Raw genomic sequence first — 25,949 nt, 5'->3', positions numbered from 1 at the left:
AAAGCCAGAATAATAACTGTGTACTAGTTGCGATAACTGTGTGGGTGAAATGATGAAAAATATGAATGAAATATGAATGAAAAATAGTTTCTCACAGATGAAAGGTACACTTCGGTTAAACTGTGCCACAATAACAAATTCAATACGAGAAGTGAGGGTGTAGCTTTATGCATTTCAAATAGACGCAGGTTTTATGTTGCTTATGGGAATTTCATTGATGGAAAACTTATTTGTTGAAGTATCAGGGCGTAAACTGCTAATTGGCAATTATTTGCCATGGGACGATGTCTACTCGCTTAAATATGCAATCAAAGATATTTCAATCAAATACTCTAATGTTATTGTCATGGGTGATTTTCATTGCAATTCATTTAAGCCGTAAAAATATGCCTTGAGGTTTTACTTCTGTCATCGGCTAAATATATTGATTGTTCATGACAGCCTACTTATCCATTATGATATTGTTATGAAATTCGCTTTTACTAGATACAGTCCGTATCACTAGATCGTGGATATTTTGATCAAGAGAAATACACTTCAAAGTTATATATTATATTCCCTAACAGTAGAATCATTTATTTACAATTTTTTTGCGGCCGTACTCTCAACTTCTACGTTCTTGCCAGACTAACTCTACTTTTCACAAATATTCTATTTAAATACAATTTTACAAGCATCTTACTATACCTAAATTTATGGTTTTATGTCTTGGTGCAATTGTAGTGAAATCAAATTTCATATCTCTTTGCTTAATCTAATTTATTATCATGAGAAGGATGATCACTTTTGGAGAATTGTGTAACGAGATGAATAAAGCCAAAAATGCAATTAGAAAATCAGAAGAAATATGCACTAACTTTCAGATGTTCAAATAATAAGTAAGTGTGACGGAAATTACGTCAACTAGTATTCAAAGACTCGAAAGATATAAACCTAGACACAGTTGAGATAAATGCTATCAATCAACATTTTCTCAATAGTCATTTGAAAAACAGGCTGAAATCCGGTTAGCTTAAACGGCTGTTACGGGCTGCACTACTTTCGTGGGATAAACAGGCTCAAACTCCTAATGGCATTTGATGGAGTCATGTCTAATGCGCCAGGAATGTATGCCGTTGTTATAGTCGCCGGATCTAGCTAAGGCCTTTGATAGAATGCCGCAAATATTTTGAAAAAATTCTTCCTGGGCTTTAAATTTTTGAAGTCAGCTGCTGCCGTCGTAGAGTCGTGCCTCTCGGATTGCTTACAACTTGTAGCTGCGGATGCTATGAAATTAAGGCATTCAAGGTACGCAGTGGTTTACGTCAGAGCTCAATCACTAGCCCTTTGTTATTGAATAATTTCTTTAATGTGGTTAATTTTGAAGTAAACGGAGCTAAAAAAATGTGTGATGATTTCTCGGCCCGGAAATATACATGTAAATTTTGCTCCAAGGATGGATGGTGCCAATCTTAAAATTCAAAATAACTTGAAATACCTGGGAGTGATTATCGATGGTACTTTGATACACATATAAATTCCGTCTATTCTCTTACTTACAAAGTTTTATTCCTTGAATGTCTACATACTCACTCAGATCCAAATAAGATTGTTGTGATTTACTTTAATATGGGGTTTTCTACTTTTTTAATAAAATAGCCGTTTTAAAATGATATGGTGTTTGAGATACTTCGATACGATTTTGTATTCTTTCCGTCACAGTTTTGTTTGTCGGTGCAAAGGCATGCAGAAGGTTAAAATTTTGCCAACTACCATGAGGAATGCAAACTATATGCTCAACTATACGTTAACACGCACTATCAAAGTTGACTTTCACAATTCAGGCATGACATCATCATTTTCAGCCCATAAAGCCATCTAAATAGGGTCGTGAAATAACTTACATAAAACTTGTTAACCGTGGTTTGCAACACCGTGCGGTTAGTTCAACTCTTGTGTGTCCCTTGTATAAATCTCTATTTATTCGTTTCATTTTTCGCGGACAAAAAGTATTATTCTCTTCGGTGCAATGAGTAGTAAAAGAAAGAGGAAAAAGGACGTTAATACTCAAAATAGCTCTTCTTTTCACTCAACTTTTTCACCATGTTACAAGCGCTCAGTAGATGAAACTGAAAATCATTGTCATGGTTCAAAGTTCTGGAATTGAATATCATGTTCACGCACTTATTGCTAGAATTTAATTAAGACCTAAAATATCGTAAGCAAACAATTTCAATGCCCTCGAAGGCTCTTTGCGATGACTTAACTGCTTTCGAGAAAATCAAAAATTTGTTATCCTCGAACAATTAGCAATTTTTCACGAATCAACCATGAATCAAACCGCTTGTTTAAAATAATTCTTTTCGGAATTGAAAATAAAAAAAAATCCTACACAGTACATTACATTCTGATATTCCATCGCAGGGCTTAGCAAGCTGAAGTTAAAAAATTCACAAGACTCTATGATACCTATACGCCTCTAGGTGTTGTAAGTTTTGGAAATGGCTCTGTCTAACTGGCTGACTTAAAGAACGAACAAAAAATGTTCTTTACAAAACAGGTTGATTCAATATCATAGTGGTCAAACCTAAGGATATGGTGAAAAGGTGAAGGAATTGTGCTTGAAAGCACGCAATTAACGGATGCGTATCTACAACCAAAATCAAAACAGAAAACAAAACTTGTCTCGTAGTTTGCCTAAGCGTACACCTACGAGCTCTTATAGCCAACAGCTCAACTCTACAGCTTCCTATAACTTATGGCAAAGGTTTATTTTCTGGATGACAATAAATTGAACTCACTTTTGACGATATTACTCAATTCAGAGAATGTAATTCTGGACGAGAAGAATTTCAAGTCTTAGCTTGTTTTTAGATCGCAAACAGTGTTCGTAATATATTTATTCAACCAGTTAACTATTTAATTAATAACAATACAGATATTTGCTTAATTTTATAGACTTGATTGTCAGATACCCCAAGGATTTATTACCCTTTTGTCAACTGTCTTCCACCTGATCGACGAGACAAAAGAGGCGGCGGAATAGCTGTCGAGAGCTAATCAAGATTGTAGAAAACGTGAAATTAGTTTGTGTGTTATTCAATTAATTTCAATTAATAGTCAAGTCAACTGCTAGATATTGGTAGAGGAACATTGTAATTTGCACATAATTTGCGCACTTGCTTTAATTTTATCACTATTTTGGCCGTTTTTTTTAACGAACCAAGAGTATGAGTACAGGAATGTGATTTTCTCTCTAATATTTTGCGTTCGTAGACTTTTCAACATCATAAAACGAACGAAAAGATATTCCTCGATAGTAGCCATATTAGAAACTTGTAAAACTTTGTTGTTTCACATACAAATGTGAAAATAACAGTTTTGAGTCCGCTTATCCACTTATGTACAGTGTATACTCGACAAATTATCACCTAGCTAAAAGATAACATTCACTCATACTATTACATCTTTGCAATTAAAAAAAAAACGCTTCGACTATCCTGTTCAGCTGTCAAAGAAGCCCTGTATAAGTCTGCACACATTTCAAAATTTATATCTAGCAGATAGACATAAATATATATACGAACGCATTTATTCCATTTTATACGATCATATTTCTCGCACCAATTATTTTGAAAAAATTTAAATGCAAATGTATATGTATATGCTGAAAAATATTGGGCGTAACAATAGAGAGAGACTTAACAATGTTATCGAACATAAATATGAACGCGATTTATACGCGAATACGAAATATGGTTTCCTGAGGACTCTACGTTTTATGGACTATCTGTAATTTAGTGTATGGTATACTGTATGTATGTAATAAATGCTGACGTTCCAAGGCGATATAGAGGACACTAAAATTCATAAGTATAATGAATAACATTCACATTTTCTAGGAATAATGAAATTAACAAGAGCAGCTGAGCCGCGAAATGTCTGAAATTCACAGACATTTGCACATATGTGACGATACATACTTATTTGTGTCACGTTTTTCTTTTCTTTAGTACTCACATAACAACATAATCCATTCAAACCGTTAGTTGGAATTGTATGAAAGACGCGTGCGTACTTTTAACAGCATCGCAATGAGAGAAGATATCGACTCTCTCTGTGCAACTTAAAAGGATTTATGGCTGCCTGATGAATGGTCCTAAAAAGGATGCCGGCTCGGGGTAAATTCATTAAGTCTGCACATATGCTCGTATACAGTCTAATAATAATATTTGCAGTATTTAAACATTTCAAAGCGGTTTAAAGAAAAAAAAGAAAAAATGTAATAATCAAGTGAAAGAAAGTAGATCTGAGAAAATATGTAAAAAAATACCAACTATTTAAATTCGCAGCTATTTGCATCCCTATGTTCTTAATAGTTTTTAGTGGTACTACAACATACAATAAAATAATTAAATCATTAGTTATTCAATTCTTTCAAACTTACCAAAATGAAATAAAAAACACTTTCCCAGAAAAACATAACTGGTTGAAATTCAATGTTCTATGTTTTGCAAAAATTTAATTACGCGTTAAAGGTCAAAATCCAGTGTTGAACTTAAAAATAAAGAAACCGGTTACATTCTGCGTATCAGTGTAATACATCACAATCAACCCTATCGTTACCAAAGTGCGTATGTACATGCATCTATTCATATATAAATATTTTTATAGATACGTTCGGTATATGTGCGTGAGCATTGTGCGCGAACACGTACTAGTATATGCAACATACACGCAGGCATGCATATATACTTATATGCATAAAATCAGATAAATATATACACTTATATATAAACACATGTCTGAATCTTTTATAATTCCGCTGTTTCTACAGACGTGTAGTGAGTAAGGTCGTTTTTGATTAGACGTTGCGTTGGGGCGTACGGTGAATAAAGCTAGAACCCCCGCACATACCTGCCTGTACGACTTACATGCATTTATGTTTGTTTCTACGTACAACATTTTGAACGCTAGATGCTCGTTATTACTGATGAACTTTTCCACTTTGCTCTTTGAATATAGACACGTGGAAACTTGTTTGTTATCAAGGATTTAAATATTTAAATTTTCATTTAATTTTACCTATGATAAAAAATTGTATTCCCTGTGATAAATATCAAAATCAACGCAATGCGAGGAGAAGTCGCTAATAGTCAGCTTTTTTTAGTGCAATAACAAAGCAAATTGTTCATCACACTTTTCCGTGTCTACGAAAATCGAAAATTTCCACTTGAAGTACGTGTAGGCTTGCCGAAAGGTAATGAGCATCCGTCTTTGTTCATGCATATTAAGTTTGAAATTTTTATTCGGTAGGAGATTCGCGTTCGGAGGCGCGTTCTTTCTCTTATTTTAAACTGAGCAAAAGTTGTGACACTTTCCCAAGGCCAAATTATTGATATCGTCTAGTGGCTTATGAAGGCTTATGCACCCAAAGTTTGGACGATTTGAACAAATCATTGTATATATTAGTTATTGCTCTCCTCCATTTCCCTCGTTTAGTGCCGGAGTTTAATAGTTAATTAAACATTCATTGCAGAAAAAGCATTTCATATTTCTTAATTGCTGATGTTTCCGAACTTGTGGAAACTAACTTTTATATAAGATTTATGTGTCATATTTTTTCCGTAGCAAATTACTGAGAAAATGTATAAACACGTTTAACTTTTAAATAACTCTAACGAACGTACTTTGATGGACTCAGAATTAAAATCTAACTGATAAAGTACATAATCTTTAAAATATACAAAAGTGGAACCGGCCTGATCAGCGAAAGAGCCTAGAAGCAGGAGTATATATTTATCAAATGGCTTCTACAGTTGAAAATTCGTTTAGATTTCGGTTTAAAAGCGCAGTATGAAAGTAACTCCAATGGGCTATTTCCGTTTTTTTTTTTTGCAGAATAATATACGGTGAAAAACTATTTTCCTTCGATTTCTTCAACCAGCTCGCCATTTTTTTAGTTCCACGCTCATGAAAGATATGTGATCCAACGTACCTACATTCAAAAAACAACCTCATAAAAAAACGTCTTGTAAACTTTTTCTCTAAAACTTAGTATTTCAATAGCGTTGTTATTAATATAAACTAAATTCTGAAAACTATTTGGGCTGCATGCGAAATTGCTTTCTCACCTGTGAGGCATGTTTTCTGTTATATAATATATTTTGGTTTTTTTCAACATAAAAAAAATTTTATTTTGCTCATAAGTTTCAAAAGGCATGCAGTGCCATTTAACAAATAAAGAAGTTGGACCAATTTCAAGTTAGGCACTTAATCTATGTTGTAAAAGTTGAACATATGCGTTCACTCAACACTGTGTGATAATGTTAATAAATTCAATCACAACACCAAAAGAGCTCGGACAGCATGAAAGTAAACTTGACAACTTCTTCAAGCTCAACTTGCTTTTTCGAATTAATCCGGCTTAAATTTTGGAACGCTTTAAAAAATTCACTCCACAGTCATCTCGCAACTAGATTATATAACATTAACGATCCGAAAGGCCGTGGCAATGTGTTTTCAAGGTAATTGTAGAATCTTGCTTATCTGTTAATCCTAAAAGTGGCACTTACAATTCTGAAGTAGCTTAAGAAGCACAGTTCAACCTTTGTACCAAGTTTAATGCAATTTTTTCGCCCATATCCTATTCGGCGTATCCAATTTTATGGAAGCAGCACAACAGTGATCATCTCTACTCAAACTATCCCCTTAAGAAGAAAGTCTTCTTATTGACAAATTAAAAGGATGAATATCGTAACGCGCGCCTACAGAACTGTTATTAAATAGACTCCTAAATATGTTTTTTTATTAATATGAAAATAAGTAGCTCGCAATTTCGCATGAAGATTAAATTTGAGGAGAAAAGACTTATTTGTGTTCGGTTGACTCAGTTGCTCCTTTGCGGATAACCCAAATGCCAAATTTTTCTTTTTCTAATTTATATAAAGAAAATTTCAATTACATTACCGCTATTTATTTATTACATCAATAAAAGAAATAAAAAGTCTGCTTATGTGATTTCATGTTACATAAAGTACAGATAGATACATACGTTCACGCATGCCTGGCAGTGCGCATTAATTCCACAACATCCACTACAATTTTCGTTTTAATTCTTACATATATGAATAAAAGCATGCTCGCGTCGTAGATGCTATGCATACATGCTTACATTCAATATCAATACCTGTAGACATATACTTGCGTGCATATATTACGAGAATGCTACAGAAACGTTTAACTTGCATTGATGTCGTTTTTGTTTGTGAATATAGAAAGAAGTCAGCATCGAAATAAACAGTATACCCATCACCATATCATCGTGATGGCAATCGCACAAAGCAACCTCGAATAGGCCAAACCTGTCTGCGGCCAAGAACTTGAATATAGCCAAAGTTCTCACCACACAAGAGCAATAAAACCAAAAACGAAAAGAAACTACTTCTACATGCTAAGGACTAAAATTAAAAAAGAAGAACTAACTAATAAGACAATCGAAACAAAGACAAGAACGAGCCAAGCATAAACGGCTTTAAAGATCATATATTTGTATGTTGAGGCTCCAACGTCCAAAAGTAGTATGAAATCAGTAAGAACTGACCAGCCAACTCACTTCTAACTTGAAAAATTTTTTCATTATTTTTACTTTATTTCTCATCTGTGAATATGTATGTTCATACATAATGTATATATATAACTGTGTAGACGATAGTTGAAAACTAAGAGGGAATAACAAAATTTGCCGGTTATTGTATATAAATAAAATAAATATAAAAAAGCCAACATTCGCGGGTTTCATATTGGAAAATAGTCTTATAAACTTCCTTATTTACATTTAGTCTCTCTCTTGGTTCCGTGATGCATGTATAGGGCAGAATGAATGAATATGCTTGCTACGATAGCAAACTTGCTGTAAAGACCCTCGCAGTAAGCTTTGGTGTTCAACTTGACCGTCGCAATTTCAAATGCTATTGTATTACAGAGTACAGCCGCAAATGCTTGCTTGCTTGATCATGCTCAAGAGAAAAATATCAGCCAAACCAACAAAGACCGAACCTCAACCTCGAATAATATACTGAAGTTGTGTGTGTGTATGTGCATTTTTATTCTTTATATACACAATAAGATCAAAAATTTGCAAATTATTTTAATCTAAACCGGCGCAGTAGAAAACAAACACATTTTATTAGTATCACAGTTGCCGGCAGAGACGCTCTTGTTTGATTATGTCAGTTAGTTACTCAGTTCTTATACAGTATTTGACTTGTCCAAGTCTGATGTAAATTGTTTGATCGTTTTGTTTTGGTCTGGTGCACCACACCGTTCGTTTATCTCCATCCCAGTATTGCAATTTCGCTCTTTGGAAGCCAGTGCAGCGTATAGAGCACCGTTGCTGTTGTTTGCTAGACAAGACTGACGTCTTTTAATGTAAAAGCATTGCCACCATCATTTGTTCTTACCTTTCTTATTCTTCAAATCCGTTACGTTGGAATCGTTGTTCTTTCTGTTAATTCTATTTCATTGTATGTGTACGTGTCTGCAGTTACGTAGCGAGCTTTGTTGCCGTTTTTTTTATTAACGCGGCTATCGGTTTCAGCTCAGCGGTTCTGTTTTTATATCTTTGTCGCTGGCTTTTGCTGATTCTGATTCTCTATTCGGTAGCTGATGACGATGCTGCTGCTGAACAACGCGTAGTTGACTAATGTCCAGTAGTGACGCTGGTGTTATTGTAGTTTCTGCTGCTGCTTTGGTATGCCAAAGCGCCGCTCTTCGGAAGCTATATAAAGAAGACTAAAAACGCTATGAGTCCAAGTCTCTTTGAATTTAATGAGGCGATTGTGTCTGATGCTAACACATGGCATCAATTAAATAGTGAAGTTAGTTCTTGTCGTTCACACCAAATCTTTACAATAAACGGTAACAGCATCACAATTACATATTTGATTACCAGAAACAAAAAATACGCGCTGCAAATATGTTTTGCTTTTTAACCAACAAGTGAAAAATATTAAAAAATATATGAATTTAAAGAAAAAAATATGTATATATGTTTACATAACTACGTGTGCTTATAGGTATATATTTACGAACACACAAAATTACAACACAGGAAATTTTAAAAACATAAATGTGATCAAGAACAAAACTTAAGAAATATAGAGAATAAAGTTCACAGAGATATAAGAGTGGAAATAACTATACTAATGCAGGGTAACGAAAGGTTTACGAAAATTACGGCGAATTTCTATGAAAGGGAATAAAGCTAAGTGAGGACGAGCGATATTTAATTACAAAAATTACTTAATTAGTAAGAAAACTGCCGAGGACGAGGTGTGCTTCTGAATTCCCAAAGAGAGTGGAACACAGTGTGGAGTGAAAATTTCGCATTTGTAACGGCTTAAATATTTGAAAAAGTTTTTTAAAGGTAAGTGGAAATATGAAAAAATTCAGCTCATTTCAACGTTATTGAAGATAATTAATTTGTCGAACGATATGGTGCAGAGCAAAAACTTTCATTAGTTCGGATGTACGGACGAGTATTACGAATATTAAATAAGCGCAACTGGTATTAAGGCTACGTTTCATCTAGGATTGAAATGTAGATGATACTAATGCCATTGAAAGAGAAAGAGTATGTGTAGAAAGAAAAATCGTTTTTCCTCAGGTATTCTTTGTTGGAGATCTATTCGATTTATTTGATTTATCTCTTGTCTTCCAAGGTAAGGTATCATGAGGACTAAAAGTTACGTGAACGGTAAAGGATAGTTTTCAGTGTTCCATTGTTTAAGATCCTTTTTTACAGTTTAAGTTATGTTTGTGCACCCTGAAGTTCCGATGTAAGGTTGTTTGATTTACTAAAATACTCAATTCATTTAAGAATAAGCCATAAAATATTTTCTCCGACTTAATAATATACGTTTTCTATTGCGTTTCGATCAATGAGATTGGATACATCAAACGTCTATATAGGACGGACAAAAACGTGTCAAAACATGTGAAGTAATCATATTACTTATCAGTGTCATTAACCAATTTAAGGTTGCGAATACAACTCCAAAATTTTGCACGTAAAAAAAACTTTTCCAGGCCAAATCAGTATTAAAACTTCTCTAAACCGGCTTCGAGTGTTTTACGCTCGGTAGAACATTGTGATCAAAACATAAGGATATTTCGTTTATAAAATGGAAAACCTTTATTTATTCTTCTGAATCTCTCAAGTTCGTCGCCTTCCTCGCCTTTAAACACCCGAAAAATATTCCGTGCCAACAGTTTGTTGGCATGGCAGAAGATACCACGATTAATGAAGGAAAGTGTCAGCATGACTTTAATTTTTTATGCGACATTCACTGTATAATTTGATGGGTTTCATGACGTCCAACCAGTAATCATTATTACGCAACTATGTCTGTTGAAAAACTCACACAAAAATTAAATAAATAACCGACACAAAATGAAATGCAAAAACAGGCGAATACGAAGTTCGTAAATCCTTTAGCTGATTAGTATTCGTATAATTACGGCCACATCTTACCTTACGAGCGATAAGCAGCTCTTTAAGCCTGGCAAGACGCATTGTAAAATTTGATTTTTCAGTTAACCCAATAAACGAAAGCATAATATCGGTTAAAGCACATCTTTCTGTATTGATCGTGTTTACCTTTTTGAAATTTTTTTATTTAGATATTTGGCAATGTGTTGTCTTTTCGAGAGAAACGATGATTTGAATCAACTTACCTTCCGACGCTTCTATAAGCATATATAATTGAAACAACATTATTCATATTTTACTTAATCAAATTTGTCACAATATGTGGGACATGCATTTTATGACAAAAACATATCAGAAATCAAGGCTTAGCGTAATCTTGCAGACAAAATTTTACTTAACATAACCCACGTTTTATAATAAGATCTTTGCAGGGTTAGTTATATTACTCTATCAAATGCAAACGCGTAGTCTCTAAGTGCTAGTGAACAATCAAATAAAAACTAATTATGTGTCTTATTTGGAAGTAAACCCAGAAGTCTCCTTCTAATAACATAGCATAAGCATGTTAATGAAATTGAAACAGATCTATTGCTCCATCAGGATCAAATTCCTTTTAAATTTTTCATGGAACGTAACGAATGGTAATGTATACCCAATATAACCACATGGGCCCTCTTAAGAAATAATCAAAAATTCTTCTTTAATCACAAATGGATTTTGGCTTATGCAAAGTTTGAAACCATAGACAAGTAAAAACATTATATTTGGGCAAGGCTGACCGTTAGATATCCTCCACCACTTCATTTAATAAAGTTATTCACCCTTTGTGAAAATAATACACCAAATACGTACTCTTTTCATGCAAAGGCACAGTTTTCACGAAAACCCGTATATTGAAGGTTGAAAACGTAAACAATTAGGTCGTTTTATATTTTCTGAAAATCCTTATTTCTAGTGGTTGCCAAAAAGTACACCTATGTGATACAAATTCGGTAAGATTGATTTCGTTGTCAATTTACTATTATGAACAAAGTATATATGAGATATGAAAACAGAGACTTTATATCAAATCAACATTTATTTTGTTTTTTCGGGAGATTAAAAAAAATGATGAACAGACCCTTTGTCTACCATTTTGATCTGTCCTGTCATCTATTTTTTGACTCAGTTCACCGTCCCCTTAGCGGAACATGCTATAAGTGCGACGCCAACTTATATATTAACAATGCTTATTTCAGCGTCAGTGTCTTCGGTGTAAACGCTAGGTTCAATTTTACAAGCCAGTTTGCTACCAAATACTGTCTAATTTGTAATTGCATGCGCAACCAGATTGCTTCCATCCGTAAAGCGACTTCTTAAGTTTCAGACATCCATTTGGTTAAGACCCAATTCGTATTTTACCGCAATCGCAAATGTCATTCGCGGCTTGGGAACCTTTTCTTAGCTAGCAATTTTGCTTTGAAGCACTCTATATTTTCATATTTCCCTAAGTCAAAAATCCACTTGTTTGTTGTCTTTGAGGCAGCTCCGATAATTTCCATGTATCATTTTTAAGTAACGCCTGGTATTCTTGTTGCATGGCTTCCCGCAATACACAAGGCTTCTTTTGGTTTTTTTTCTGGAATTAAGACATCGTTTTAACACATCAAACATCCCAAGTTGTACAATTTTTTAGGCTTACAAACCGCGCTTGTTCCAAGTACTTTCGTTGTCAAGCAATCCATGTGCTAGTAGTGTGTTAGAACAATCCACCGTAACGTGTTCTGCGTGATTTAAATTTATTTCGCTGACGTTTGTCTAAAGCAATTGACATAAGCCAGATATTTTTAAATGTGCTGCTGCACCTTTCCTGTCATACCGTATATCGCGAGGCGTTATTCCTGCTAGCGCTCTACTTGATACCCTATTATGTAGATTTACTGCCGTGTAAACTGCTTCAGCACATAATTATCCTCTCCTCCTCCATCAATCAGCATACATCTTAACATCTTATGAAAGCGTTCTGCGATACCATTCCGTTGCGGTGTAAATGGCACTGCTAATAGGCGCAAAATTCCATTTTGGTTCAAGTAACAACCAATTGGTTTATTGACAAACACTGCACCGTTGTCACTTTTGAGGATTTTCGATTTCCTTCTCGATTGTCGGTCAGTCATCAGGTAAAAATCTTTTAATTTCCCAAAGGTATCTTTACTTCACAAAAAGTAAGCGCATGCAAATCTAGATTTATGATCTATCGAAATAAGCATATATTTTGCACCACAATTGACGTTTCAGGCATAGATTCACATATGTCCACATAAACTATTTTGATTATTTATTTTGCTTATTTGTTGAACTAGTGAATGATTTCTGAATGCATTTGCTTCTCATGCAAAGGGCAAAGGAAATACCTATTGGCAGCTAATTTTGAAATCCTAGGACTAACTGCGTCTGGGACGATTTTTTGGACAATCAAACCTTAGGTGTCAGTAACGATTGTGTCATTTTACTGTTTAATTGTGTCATTAAATTGTGTAATGAACGATTATGCTTGCAAAAATCTGTGCCTGTTGATACTAAACAGAAACTAATCAATGACCTTCTTTGCGTTTATGAACTGAACAATATAACAATGACTCAATGCTTTGGCTTTAAACTTCTTCGTAACTAACTGTATAATGTCCTTTGGCCTTGTAATCTCCTGCAAGGACAATTGCGTCCTTATACTCTTCGAACCCTTCGACCAAATCTCGGTTACAACATATGTGAGATGATGCATAGCTGTCAACAAACCAACTATCTGACGATAGAATCTTCTCATTTATTGCCGCAAAGAATTCAGTTTTACTGTTGTCATCATTATGCTGCTCAAACCTTTTGTCCCACCATCCACGCATATTGCCATTTTTCTTGTTAACGCTTGTGCTACCTACATATTCGTTGCTTTTGTGTATAACATGATATTTGCTTTTGACGATCGTATCTTAAGCCATGCGCACTTAGCCGCTGGTGCTTGATTCATTTGGTGGGTGCGCATGTGTTGCTTCGCTCTTCCTTCTCAATTAATTTAATGTTCAAACCAGGCAATTCGTCTCACGATTCCAACGCAATCGACTTTGGAAGACTAATCAAATTAAAATAACGAGCAACTCTTCTTGGAGGCTTAATCCGATTGTCACTACTTTTTCTGCTATAGCGTTAAATTTCCATACATATTTCCGCGCACATTCATCTTCTGCCATTTTCAAACCCAGCAACTGTTAAGAAAAACTTTCCTTGTTGACCTTTTTCATCTATAGATCATCCTTAGGGTTATTCTCCTCGCCACGTTTACTGGTTAATAGTTAACATTCGAAAGAGCGTTGTATTGGGGGTAAAATCCAGAACAACAGTCACCATACTTTTAATATCTTTCGTTCTCTAAGTCCTGACTTAGTCAATTTTTTTTGCGTTCGTCTCGGTCAATTCAGCCGGCATGACTTCCCACAAATCTTGTTGTAAACATATCGCAGAGTTAGTTTAATGAAGATGGTAAGTCTTTTTTATCGGAAAATTTTCTTAATCAACGCTGCAAATAATGTCTAGCATATATCTAGCTTGCAAGTTTAGTTCATCGCAGGCAGAATCTGTACCCACGTCGCGGAAGAGATTTTGAAAAAATACCATTAGATCTTTCGGCCTTTACGGCAAGCGAGGGTTTCTTAAATAGCTATAGTTGCTACTCAGTGATGTCTATGTATTAAATCTGTGGAGATGCAATTCCTTATGTTTGTAATCTAAACGTAAAGGCACTTCGTATACCAAAGAAGCTACTAACGTATGTAAATAAACTATTAACCCACTTATTATCTGCAATTAGAGAAAGATACCAAAAGCTTTTTATTTTGTAGTAAGAGAGCTCAGATATTATATTCCAATTAGATTGTCCAAATGCTGAACATATTATGTGCAAAAATTTTAGCGGCAATCAAGGAAAGGTAACATCTACTTACAGGTACAACAAGGTTACTAAGGTAGTTATTAGCAAACACGTGAATATTTATATGATCAATTAAAGAAAAAATAGTTTAATACATGTTAATGGATCATTAACATTCCCATTCAGCTGACTGAATAAGGAAACCTATTAATGGTTTACGTAGCCTAAAATTTTCTTGCAAGTGCGCCTTAAGCGCTTACCTTTTTGCTTTCTTATTTAATGTTTTGAAATACGTATTAAACAACTTATATGAGTTACTTTCACTTTACTTTCTCGACTAATGGTTTCCCCAATATTTATAGATGCGGCTTCATTCCTCCAATTCATAAAAATTGTAGTGGACAGTATGTTGACGACTGTAGTGGTATTGCTAACATGGCATATTACCTAACATCTGTAAGCACAGACTTTTTCTACTTAGCGTTTACGTAAACCTGCCTAAAGTTTGATCTCCATTCGTCGGAACTTTTTTCAACGGCCTCCATGTTTTTAATTAGATCGTATTGACGGGGGATTTTTTAATTATTTATTTTATTCATTTAGTCACACATGAAACTCAGCTAAAATAAATTAACAGCCGAATTCAATTATGTCTTAGAAGTAAATCTTACACTAATTACTATTAAAAGCTAATACCAAGTACGTAAGGAGAAGTAAGAAAAAAAAAGAATAAACAAAAAAAAACATGTACACCACTAGCATACAGGCACGCCCACAATCGGTACAAGGTGTATGTAAACCCTTAAGTGGTTGTAAACGTGCAAAAACTTGGCAATTGATAACGATAAACAACACCAGTTAATTTTCGAATCATAGTAAGATGTTAAAAATGCAAGTTACTTTAAATGCAAATGGGCAAGCCGCACGTATTAAGCATAACTACTTTAATAGATTTCTGCAAACAACTCTGAACGGGTTATATAACTCAAAATTACATTTACATTGAGTAAGATTTATGAAAATAGAGTGCCTAGTGCGGTTAGGAGCAATATCGCTTATCTCACTAAGTAATGTGGATGAATCAATAGTACCATTAATTAATTTAACTAAGTAGGAAACACCAAAAATAAATCTGCGTTTCTCAAGTGACGGTAAGGATAACAGAAGCCACCTATTCTCATAAGGAGGCAGACAAACAAGAGAGAAAGTTCTAACTCAAATTCAATTGGACCTACATAACACCTATAGGAAAGATACCACTCTGTAGAGGGATACTCAAGTAGTGGGCACATGTATAGCCTCTTTGTATTGTAACGATCTTTAATATGTTTAGATTACCTCTTAATGAAGCCTAGCGCGAACCCAGCTTTCCTTAAAGGGAGCTCAATGTGCAAGTTGAATAGAATCCCGAAATCGATGAATGAATCTATGTTTTCCAAATTCCGTAAATGATGAAAAACTCAATATTGAATGAATTCCTCATATATAAAGAAAATGTCTTGCATTTTTTTAGATTTAATTTCATAACATTTGACGAGCACTATGTAACTAAATTAACTAAGTCAATTTGAAGCTGATAAGAAGAAAACAATTTAACATCGTCATCGTATATTAAGACAGTTTTGATGGCCATATTAGTTTAGTTTCCATCCTATTTATTTGAATTTCCAGCTCCTGCTGAAGTTGAAATTTGACAATGAAAACATTGCATTGGATGTGTCTGGCTATGTGAAACATGACATTCTTTTTCACGATGTCGTTGAGGCTTTAAAATATACTGATAGTGGCACTATGTTGGCAGATTTTAACTTGCCATACGTAACGTTATAATAGAGCGATAATTCACACTATACGTTGGCATTTATTAGAGCTAACGTGTTTGTATTTTGTTTGTAATTATAATGGAAATTCTTAGTTCTTAATTTGGAAAATTTTGCTAAAATACTTTTAAATTGCTGTCTCCCTTTCACTCTACCTAATGATAAGTATCATCCAGAATCTTAGCTTATGCTTCTATTACGACTGCGCTTGTTCAGTGAGCCACTGTATCATGCTAAATCTCCCGAATCCACAATACTCCGATTATACAGCTCTCTAACCTAAGTATGTACCCACCGCGGTTCAACATAGTAATTAAATACTCTAAAACATTCTCTTTAAAAAATACGTGAAAACCGGATTTACGTATGACTTCAAATAACATACTGAGAAGTGTCAAAGCAATTACCATAACCACAAAAATTGTTGCCGGTACTTAAAAAAGTTAAATCTTCACTTTCTTCTCATTCCGTAACAATGCAAAACACTTTTGCGATTTGTTAACTCTAAAAGAATATTTCCTACATAGTGCGACGATATTTTTTAATGGGCTACTACTTCTAACAAATGCATTTTCTACTGCTACTTTCGATTCTGCAGTAATGAACCACTTAGAATTTACTTACTTTTATTTTAAAGGATGTTAAATTTACAAATATGCAAAAAGTTGTCATTATTAAGAAGAAAGTCATTTACCACTCAATATCTTATTGATTCACAAAAATTGGAAAATGTAGATACATTCAGTGGCTTAAGGGTTTTATTTGAGCAAAGACCTCGTTTTAATATGCAAACTGAGGAAAACTGATATGACTCAAAAAAATATGACTCAGCCGTCTTGCTTGCTGTGGTATGATTTTTCCGGTCGATTCGACTTTATCAAGATATTCGGTTGACATTTAAGCAACTGTTGTACTGTACGGCTATGGTAAAATTATCGTTAAGGGTCTTCCCCCAAGTGAAAGTCTGCATATCACTTACAAACTTTTGTTTGTGCTGTAGGTTGGTAGCCCTACGATTTTTATAACATTTTCTTTTTTTTTTTAGATACAAATTTAATATAAATTATTCCCCAAATGAATTTATTTATTTTCAAAATTTCGCCTACAGCAATTTTGAACTTTTACAGAAAACTCATTAAACTATAAACTCACAAACCGAACAACAAGTGTTAATACCACTTGTGCCAACCTAATGTACAGCACGCATATTTCAAATAAAAATTTCACGCAGTTTTTTTAACATAAGTACAAACATTTCAATTGATTGGTCATATAATATAATGATTGTAGTGGCACTCTATCTTTATTCAAAGGTAGGTTGAGGATTTTGCATCAAGATCTAATGCGCCTTTTCTATAAATTTTTTGCGAATATTAATAAATAATATATTTACAGCACGGGAATTCCATAGCGCATTGCCGGTGAAAGAATCACGAATTGGATGCTGGCGCAGAATAAGAATATATGAGAAGCTCATATATAAACACAAAACCGTTTACTTAGGCTTCGTCATAAAGTATGAAAGAACCAGCCACAATAAGTAAAACTGACAGTGTTCAGCTATAAGAAACTGTAAAACTTAAATAAAATACGGCAAAATACATACGGATTGTAAAGATTTAAAGCTACTACCATAACACCAGTATAGGACCATCAGCAATAAAATAACGCTTAAAGCAAAAGAAAGAAATTAAAAAGCGTAGATCTTATATAATCTTATTGTGGATTTAAAATGTGTATCTACGGATTATTTATTTTCATATATGTTTGCATTTGTGAGTACGTTACACGTTGAAGAAGCAAATTAAAACAATCTTGAAATTGCTATCTGGCTGAAATGACCATTCTCTTATATTATGCGTACATTTACTCATGCATTCGTAAAATATTCTATAGTATCGTTGACGATTGATTGACCCTTTAACTGTGAACGCTTGTAATTGTAACGCGTGTAATGAAAAGTTCTTATCAACGACAGGTGTTATTTGAAAGACGCCGTAACTTTATTTGATGATCTCGGATGCTAAAAACATACATACATTACGTGACTAACATATACTTATTTAATTCACCAATATATTGATTACTAGAAGTCATCTGTCTCTTTCTATTCACGAACTTCATTGAGACTTACTTTGAAGAGACGTCAATTTGTCTATTGGTTCCCTCCTAGCCTTTCGTACCTACCGCGAAAAGGTAACTGTACATCCATTTTGTAAAAAAGTTTATCATGCCCAAAACGAGGATTTAGAGGCTATGAAGTATATATACTTTAGACAAGTGTCAAAATCTGAGTCGGTCTAACCATTTCCATCTACCTTACTGTTCGCCTGTATAATACCCGCGATACACACTTGCTTGCTTGCAAAAAATAAGATATCAGCTTCAAGCACATTGCAGTGATTGCAAGTAAGTCGAAATGCTTCAGATCAAAGGAAATATCTTCAGTAAAACATAAATTAAGAAAATGTCAGGGTTCTGAGCTTTGCGCTCACAACTCATAGAGTGCATACAACGTCATTCTTTGGGTGGTCCTGGGTACCTACATACATATGCCAGATATCGACAACGTACTTTTAATATTATAGAAAATAAATATGTTATTCGTTTGTTTGTAAGTTTTTTTTAACATAAACTTTGTGGATATAAAAGATTCGATCAAAGCTGAATATAATTCTTGTATGCTAATTGTTAAGTATTCTTTAATATAATACTCACGCGCAACATATTGGAGAAATGGTACAAGTGGCACGTAATGGTTAGTGTGCAAGACATCTAAACAATATTTATATACAAATGACTTGAGTTGAACATTGTCGATCGAAATTGTTCGTCTGTTCTACTTTCATGGTAAACGTTTAGAAGCTGATTGGAAGTCTTTGTAGATTTCTACCCTTTTTCCCTTTAAAGGACTTTCAGTAAGTGGAATGATTTTCTACATGTATCTTTAGTCTTTTCTCTTAAGGACCTCTTAAAAAAGCTTTCCTCTTCTTGTAGACTGTAGTGAAGAAACAAGAACTAAGTATTAAACTTAAAAAAAAAAAATTAATTAAATCGAAAATATAAAAAGAAGCACTGGCAAGCTGTGTTCAGCTTTTCCATGAAAGTCATTATTCAAAACCAATAAATAAGAAAGAAAAGAAAAAGTCTTCCCGCCATCTATATTAAAAACTGTAACCTCCTCTTTTTAGTTAAAAGAGCATATGTACGTACCTACTTTTATTAAAAACTCAACCGCACTTGAGATTCGAACCCACGACCATCGAGTTGCTAGTCGAGATTCCTCGCCTTCTGCCTTCTGGCGGATGTACCTAATTTGCAAATGGCCAGGCAGTCTTATTCTTTCCTTCAAAATGTGATCGGTGTTCGTATGTTTATTTTTTCAAATTTTCATACATGCATATACCATGAAATCGTATGCTTCTATGATAGGTTATTCTAAGGAACCATTGTCTTACGAGAGATTTAAGTATAAAATGTGAAAATCAGCGGCTTCACACGGAGAATTGCGTAAGAATCATTGAATTGAAACCGAAATACTTTGAAAACTCTTAGGTGTTTACAATTTTGTGATCTGGAAAAGCAAGGAAGCTTCCTCATGATCTCTCTCAGACGGTCTTAAGTCAATAAACTCGGAATACACTCAATGGGCTATATTTAATTTTGAGTCTACATATAACATCGTGAATATCACATGGTGAATGCATATAAATAAGTAGATATAAATAAATAAATATGCTCTCATATAATCGTAGCAAAATGCACAAAGTCAAAATCAAGAAATCGACTTATTCATATCTGTTAGGCTGTTCGGATAGTCACCTCGTTGTTGACTCGCAGAACTCAAATGTATTTTTCATGCCCAAGTTCATGCGTAAGTAGCATTCTCACCATATATTTTGACAGCTGATCTACTGTTATCAAGTGAACGATTCACTTAAACAAAAACGAAAGAATTTATTATATAGGTTTGGTAGCCCGCCAAATATTTTTAAAGATGTGGTTGCTATAACACCCACCATATTCCTTAGATTCAGTACCTGCTGCTTATTGATCGTTCCGGTCCCTACACAATTTTTTAGAGCCCGAAACCTTCAGCTCGAATGACGAAGCGAAAAATAAATTGAAACAATACTTTGCTATCAAAGGCAAGAAATTTTATGGAGTTATGCTACTAACAAAAAGATAGTAAAAAGTATTGGACAAAACGGGGAAATTATAATTGCAAAGAATGTTTGCGTATTATAAGCTAACCATCTTTAATTTTGTCTAAAAAACGAAATGGCTTTCCGGAATCCCGAAGGTTGGTAGTCGTGGACATGACGATGTTTATGGTAATGACTTTTTTAATGTGCCTCTACATTGCCACGTGTGACAATACGATGATGGCTTTTCTTACGCCATTCGAGTGAAATGGAGAACTACAGAGGCATGTTGAACATGCTATGAAAACCGAAAAATGTGCTCATCAAATTATCAATTTCTCTGTATCTCTACTACGGTAGTTTCGCTTCACCTCAGCGAAACGGTCAAGTTCTTACTTTGATAACACATCGTTAATGACTTCTTTTAACGGCTTTGCTTTTTGATAAAAATCCAGTCCCTCACGGCGACCACTTATATCCTATTGTATTTTTCCATTACATTAACCATGTAGTTAAACCATGGGCCCCTTTTAATATCGGTGACAAAGACAACTCGTCTTTCCTATAATCCAATTCAGTATGCTTGGCTATATGGCCACCACCTACTTCTGTGATATTAAACCCAAAAAATGCAAGATTCGCTCCTGAGTACTTTATTAACTCATATAAATTGGAAAATGTAGATTTGTTCATTGAGCTAATTGCTCTCTACTTTCAATCTACAAAATGACTTCCGCATAAATAAAGATAGAGTCGTGCTGGCTTTACTCAACGTTCATCTATAGAGTACTATTGACTTGCAAAGAGCAGGAGTTTGATTAAACCAATATTGAAATATCCTTCTTTTTATTGTCATGAATCAATTAAATATTGTTTTGAAACGATTCTTAGTGAACAGTTCAGAACGAAGGCTCTAAACAACGTGGGTTGTGATCTGCTACAGCCGGTGCTATCACATGAGTAAAAATTATTAATTGCAGCTCTCTTTATCTTCTATCTTCAATAGAAAAGCTGAAGTTTATATTAACTGATATCTTCTTGACAAAGTTTATAAATAGTGTTACTGATTTGCAAACTTTATTAACTGAAATAAACTTCTATATTTCTACTTTTCTTTCTTCGAATTTTCTTTTCCTAAAAATTAGCTTACAGAAGTTTAATTATGAGTTATTTAACCCCTCCTAGTGTTCCTGTGAAAATCTAAATGACGTTTGCAATTTAGTCTCTCCAACAACTTACTTCATTGTCATAAAGTCATTATATTGTTACGAAAATTCCAAATTCAGTTAATGTCAGCTAAGTAAATTTCGTAATAATAAATCCCCTAAAGAAGAAAAAATCAAATGAGCTTTTGCAGGCGCCTCATGCAGCTGCAGGCTGATGAAAACGATTAGCGGAAAAGCAGACAGGTAAAAACTAAGTGCACATTCGTAGGCGCGTCATGCAGGTGCAGGTCGATAAAAACGATTAGAGGAAAGCCAGGCTGGGATTAGAAATGAAACCATAAATTTAGGTATAGATAGTATAGTAAGATGCTTGTAAAATTGTATATAAATAGAATATTTGTGAAAAGTAGAGTTAGTCTGGCAAGAACGTAGAAGTTGAGAGTACGGCCAAAAATAAATTGTAAATAAATATTCCTACTGTTGTGAAAGACAAAGTAGTAAAATAAAAGAACTTTGAAATGTATTTCTCTTGAATAAAATATCCACGATCTAGTGATACGGACTGTATCTCTAAAAGCGAATTTCATAACAATATTATATATGTTAGGTTGGAGGGAAAGTTCTGCCGTATTTTAAATAGGCAGATAATTTTTGTTGTATATAAAAAACACATCTGGCTAGAGAGTCATTCGGTTTTTTATTTGTTTTTTTAGCTACTGTATGATATAAAAATAGCCTTTTTACCGCTCATCACTTACTTGTGATATTTAAAGTGAAAAGCATGTTAGTAGATAAAGTGCATTTATGACACTGCATTTTGCATGAATTCCAAAAAGGAAGCAGCGCATCGGTTGCATGTAAGAATTTATGTGCGGTATTTGCAAAAGATATTGTAAATGTTCGTGCAAATTTCGTTCCGGGGATCTGAGCCTCCAAGAAAGTCATCGATAACGATGTTTTGCGATCCATGCTGTAAAATAATCCACATTTAACAAGTCGAGAAATTGCAGAAAAGTTAGGCATTCATCATACAACTGTTGGAGATCACATTAAATCTCTTGGATGTGTGTTAAAGCAAAGTACATGAATAAAATACGACAGAACTTTCCCTTCAACCTATTATATATATGTTATTATTTAAAATTATAGAATCTGCTCTCTTTAACATCCGTGTCCGATGTGGATTACACTAAATTTTTAATTTTTTGATATTTCCTATAATTTGCTTTTGTATTTTTACCTTGAGATCGCTTCTCAGCCTTTATAGATTTTTTCTAGCTCTGATCCCTGTCGGGTGAACGGATGCTTCTATGCTAGATAGGTACATACTTTTTAACTTTTTTTCTTGTGTTAGTTTATCGATTTATGGTGTATATTTATTATGTTTATTGTTTGGTTCATGTGTCTTTCGATTTATAAACTTTGCAAAACTATAAGCCGTATATACTATACTTGAATATTATTCAATAGTATCTGTATGTTGTATAGAATTAAATAAATAAGTGATTCTTAATAGATTCTGTCCTCCTGCTTTATAAAATGGCGATAGAATCTTAATTGAAAACTTTAAGACAATTGCCAAGTTTCTTTATTTGGCAGATTCCTCGCAAAACACATTTCTTTGCCTTTCTACTCCCTTTCGACTTTCGTATTTCTAATTGCACATGGCGCCATTGAGAGAAGAGAAACGGTTGCAGGTGCCATGAACATTTATTGCTCTTTGTTGTTTTCCTAAACTTTTCTCCGAGCTGCATACGATTTGCTAGGGTTTTAATGCTTACTGATCATGTCAAATTCAACCTCCTTTAGCAAACTGGCTCTAATTGAATGATATGAGTCACATTCAATAAGAATTTACTTTCCATTATTTAAAAAGTTATCTCGCGGGCTCTTGAAAACTTTAATGGGCTACTGTATATACAAACAAGTTCTTCACGCTTTCTACCCCCTTTGGAAAACGTCAGTGGCGAAAAGCCCGATTAGAATTGAGAAAAGATAAAATATTAAAAAGCAGCTGCGAAATAAGGATCTTAAGCTCGTCACAGAAATCATGGCCTTTCATTTGTCAAATGAAGTATTTTACAGTCTCTCATTTTTAGTCTTGTATAGGTAACTTCCCCGAAACCAAAAAGAACCTTGTATAAAGCAATACCTATGTACCCCCCTTTTCATGCAAATAAATATTTCGTTATTGTTATGTTGCTATTGATTTGTAAATGTATTATTCACGCCAGTTTGCTAACCAAACGCATCTGCGCAAACAATTTCAAAGGTGGGTGTCCATTTTGACGACGTAAAGACGAATTTTAATGCTTCGAATGCACTGTTTTTCAGTTTCTTTCTGCAGCTACCAGCAGTGCATAGCATGAAATCGCCTGCATATCAGTGTTGACGTAGAGAGCAAGAGACATAATATAAAAAATCAGCGTATTATTATTTTAACACAGGCTATCGCCTCCAATTTATAAAAGTGCATTACATATTGAGCCTAGCAGTTTTGATAAAGTAATAAATTGTATTGGTATTCTGTTTTGTAGATGATTGTAGAATGTCCATAGGGTTAATCGTTCCAAACGTAATACTTCTAGCCAAGGTAAGGTTAGGGCAGTTACAAGGAATGTGCTTTATAGTGAGAATTTGTCCGCCATTGCATACTGGGGAGGAAGAGAGAGTTGCAATTGTATGACCAAGGCGAATTCTCAAAAATGTGTGGATCTTGATTTTCTCAACCTGTCTGTTCATTTCCCAACAAACTGATATGTCTAGGTACCCATAACATTTTAATTTTTTCGCCGGGTATTGTAATGATATTCCTTAATTTGTTGATGGTGCTCCATCTCGAAATCGAAGGATTCCGTATAGATTTTAATACAGCCAAACCATCAGTAACAATGACGGTTTCGAGTTTGTTTTTATGGGAGAGGTTCGCAGGATAGCTCTAGCTTCGTTTGTGAAAGTTGAAGTACTTTCGTGAAATACGTGATTGAGAAGAACATGTCCTGAAGCATCTACCACGGTATAAGCAAGTGGGAGACCAGAAGCTTTTGAGCCGTCTGTGTATAAAAGATTCCTACCAGTACTCTCCAGTACTTGGGTTTTTTCAGCTGTTAGATTTCTGAAGACGTAATTTGGAGTACCTTCTTTCTTGTGCATAGATACCGAAATGTCAAAAGAGCAGTCTTTCAAAATCCAAGGACGTTTAACACCAAAATAGCGGAAAATTTTTAAGGGAATGTCCGATTCCTTTGCGACGTACAAACAATAGTCAATTGCAGATAGTGGCTTTGGATTGTTCTTCGCAATAATAATGTTTCTCACGTCATGTGTTGAATTAAGAAGCTTTTAGCTCTTAATTCATAAAGTCTATTTTCTAAAGTTGGGAGACCAGTTTTAATTATAATATTATTTATCGGCGTTGTCCGAAAAGCATAACAACTTGCTCTGAGTTGTTGCTGAGAAAACGATTGCGAAGGTGGGATATAGAGCGAAAGCACTGTAAATTTTATGTTTAAGGTTATTTGTCTCGCTACTGCTTGTAATTTATGCGCTTGTTTGAACAGCATTCTTGAAGTATCCAGTATATGATTTGCGTGGAATAGGACTAAAAGAGCTTCTATAATGGGTCCCTTGAAGCGATATAATGGTTGGATTAAAATCACTTATGAGTGTACGGAGTTCAACAAAATTATTAATAAATTGCTTCAAGTTCCATTGTAGAATTTTAAAAACTTTATTTAATTGTAGTGACATGGAAACGGAGTGGTAGGTGGGTTAAGTTGACATGTCAGCATGTCCGTCGAAAAGGTCGCTATAGGAATTTTGCGTGAATAATTTGTTCTTCCCAGCAGAATAATCTGTACTTAGGAGGTTGCGTATATTTGAAGTGCAACGAATGGGTATAATTTGAAATTGAAGGTTGAATAATTTGAAATTGAAGGTTGATTAAGGGATGAAAGATTGGATTCATTACAACTTGTAATTTGTTGACTAGGGTTAAGAGCTGTTGATTCTGGGGAATTTAGTATATTAGATTTTAGGACACGTGTTGCTGTTTTAATTTTTTCAGTATTTGCTATTGTTTTTTTCAATATTATCTTTGACGGACGGTGGAACTGGTTTCGCAGTATAATTTTTGGTTGATGGTAGAATAGGTATTTCGTTCGAAGGATTTGGAGTTAAAGGCTTATTACGCTCGATTTGCGAGGCAACAGCAGCGTAGGTATTACTTTTGTTAATTCTTTGGTAATGATTTCGACTTTATGAGGTTTTCGGTTGCGCGCGGGTTCCCAGCGAGGACAAGTAAATTCCCAACGCGTAGAATCGAGATAGAGTCTATATATGGTGCAATGCTATCTAGGGCATTTTTTATAGCAAAAGGACTGATTTGTGAAATTGTTATACTAACATCGGTTGAAAAAATAACAACATATTTTTTATCAATAGGAG

General features: G+C 34.3%; 1 protein-coding gene across 2 annotated transcripts in view; it reads left to right on the top strand.

Moving 5' to 3' along the window:
• The first annotated feature begins 4,270 nt into the window (after positions 1-4,270).
• LOC119641773 overlaps positions 4,271-25,949 on the top strand; it is a 54,921-nt gene continuing 33,242 nt past the window's right edge. The window contains exons 1-2 of one of the 2 annotated variants that reach the window (XM_038040613.1): positions 4,271-4,609; positions 9,057-9,406. The gene's annotated coding sequence lies outside the window, so the exon portion shown is untranslated. Of the gene's footprint in view, positions 4,610-8,643; positions 9,407-25,949 lie in introns of both variants that reach the window. The other variant, XM_038040612.1, reaches the window with a different exon arrangement.

This window comes from Glossina fuscipes, unplaced genomic scaffold, assembly GCF_014805625.2.
Source record: "Glossina fuscipes isolate IAEA_lab_2018 unplaced genomic scaffold, Yale_Gfus_2 177, whole genome shotgun sequence".
Taxonomy (NCBI): Eukaryota; Metazoa; Arthropoda; class Insecta; order Diptera; family Glossinidae; genus Glossina; species Glossina fuscipes.
This window is presented reverse-complemented; position numbering and strand designations above follow the sequence as displayed.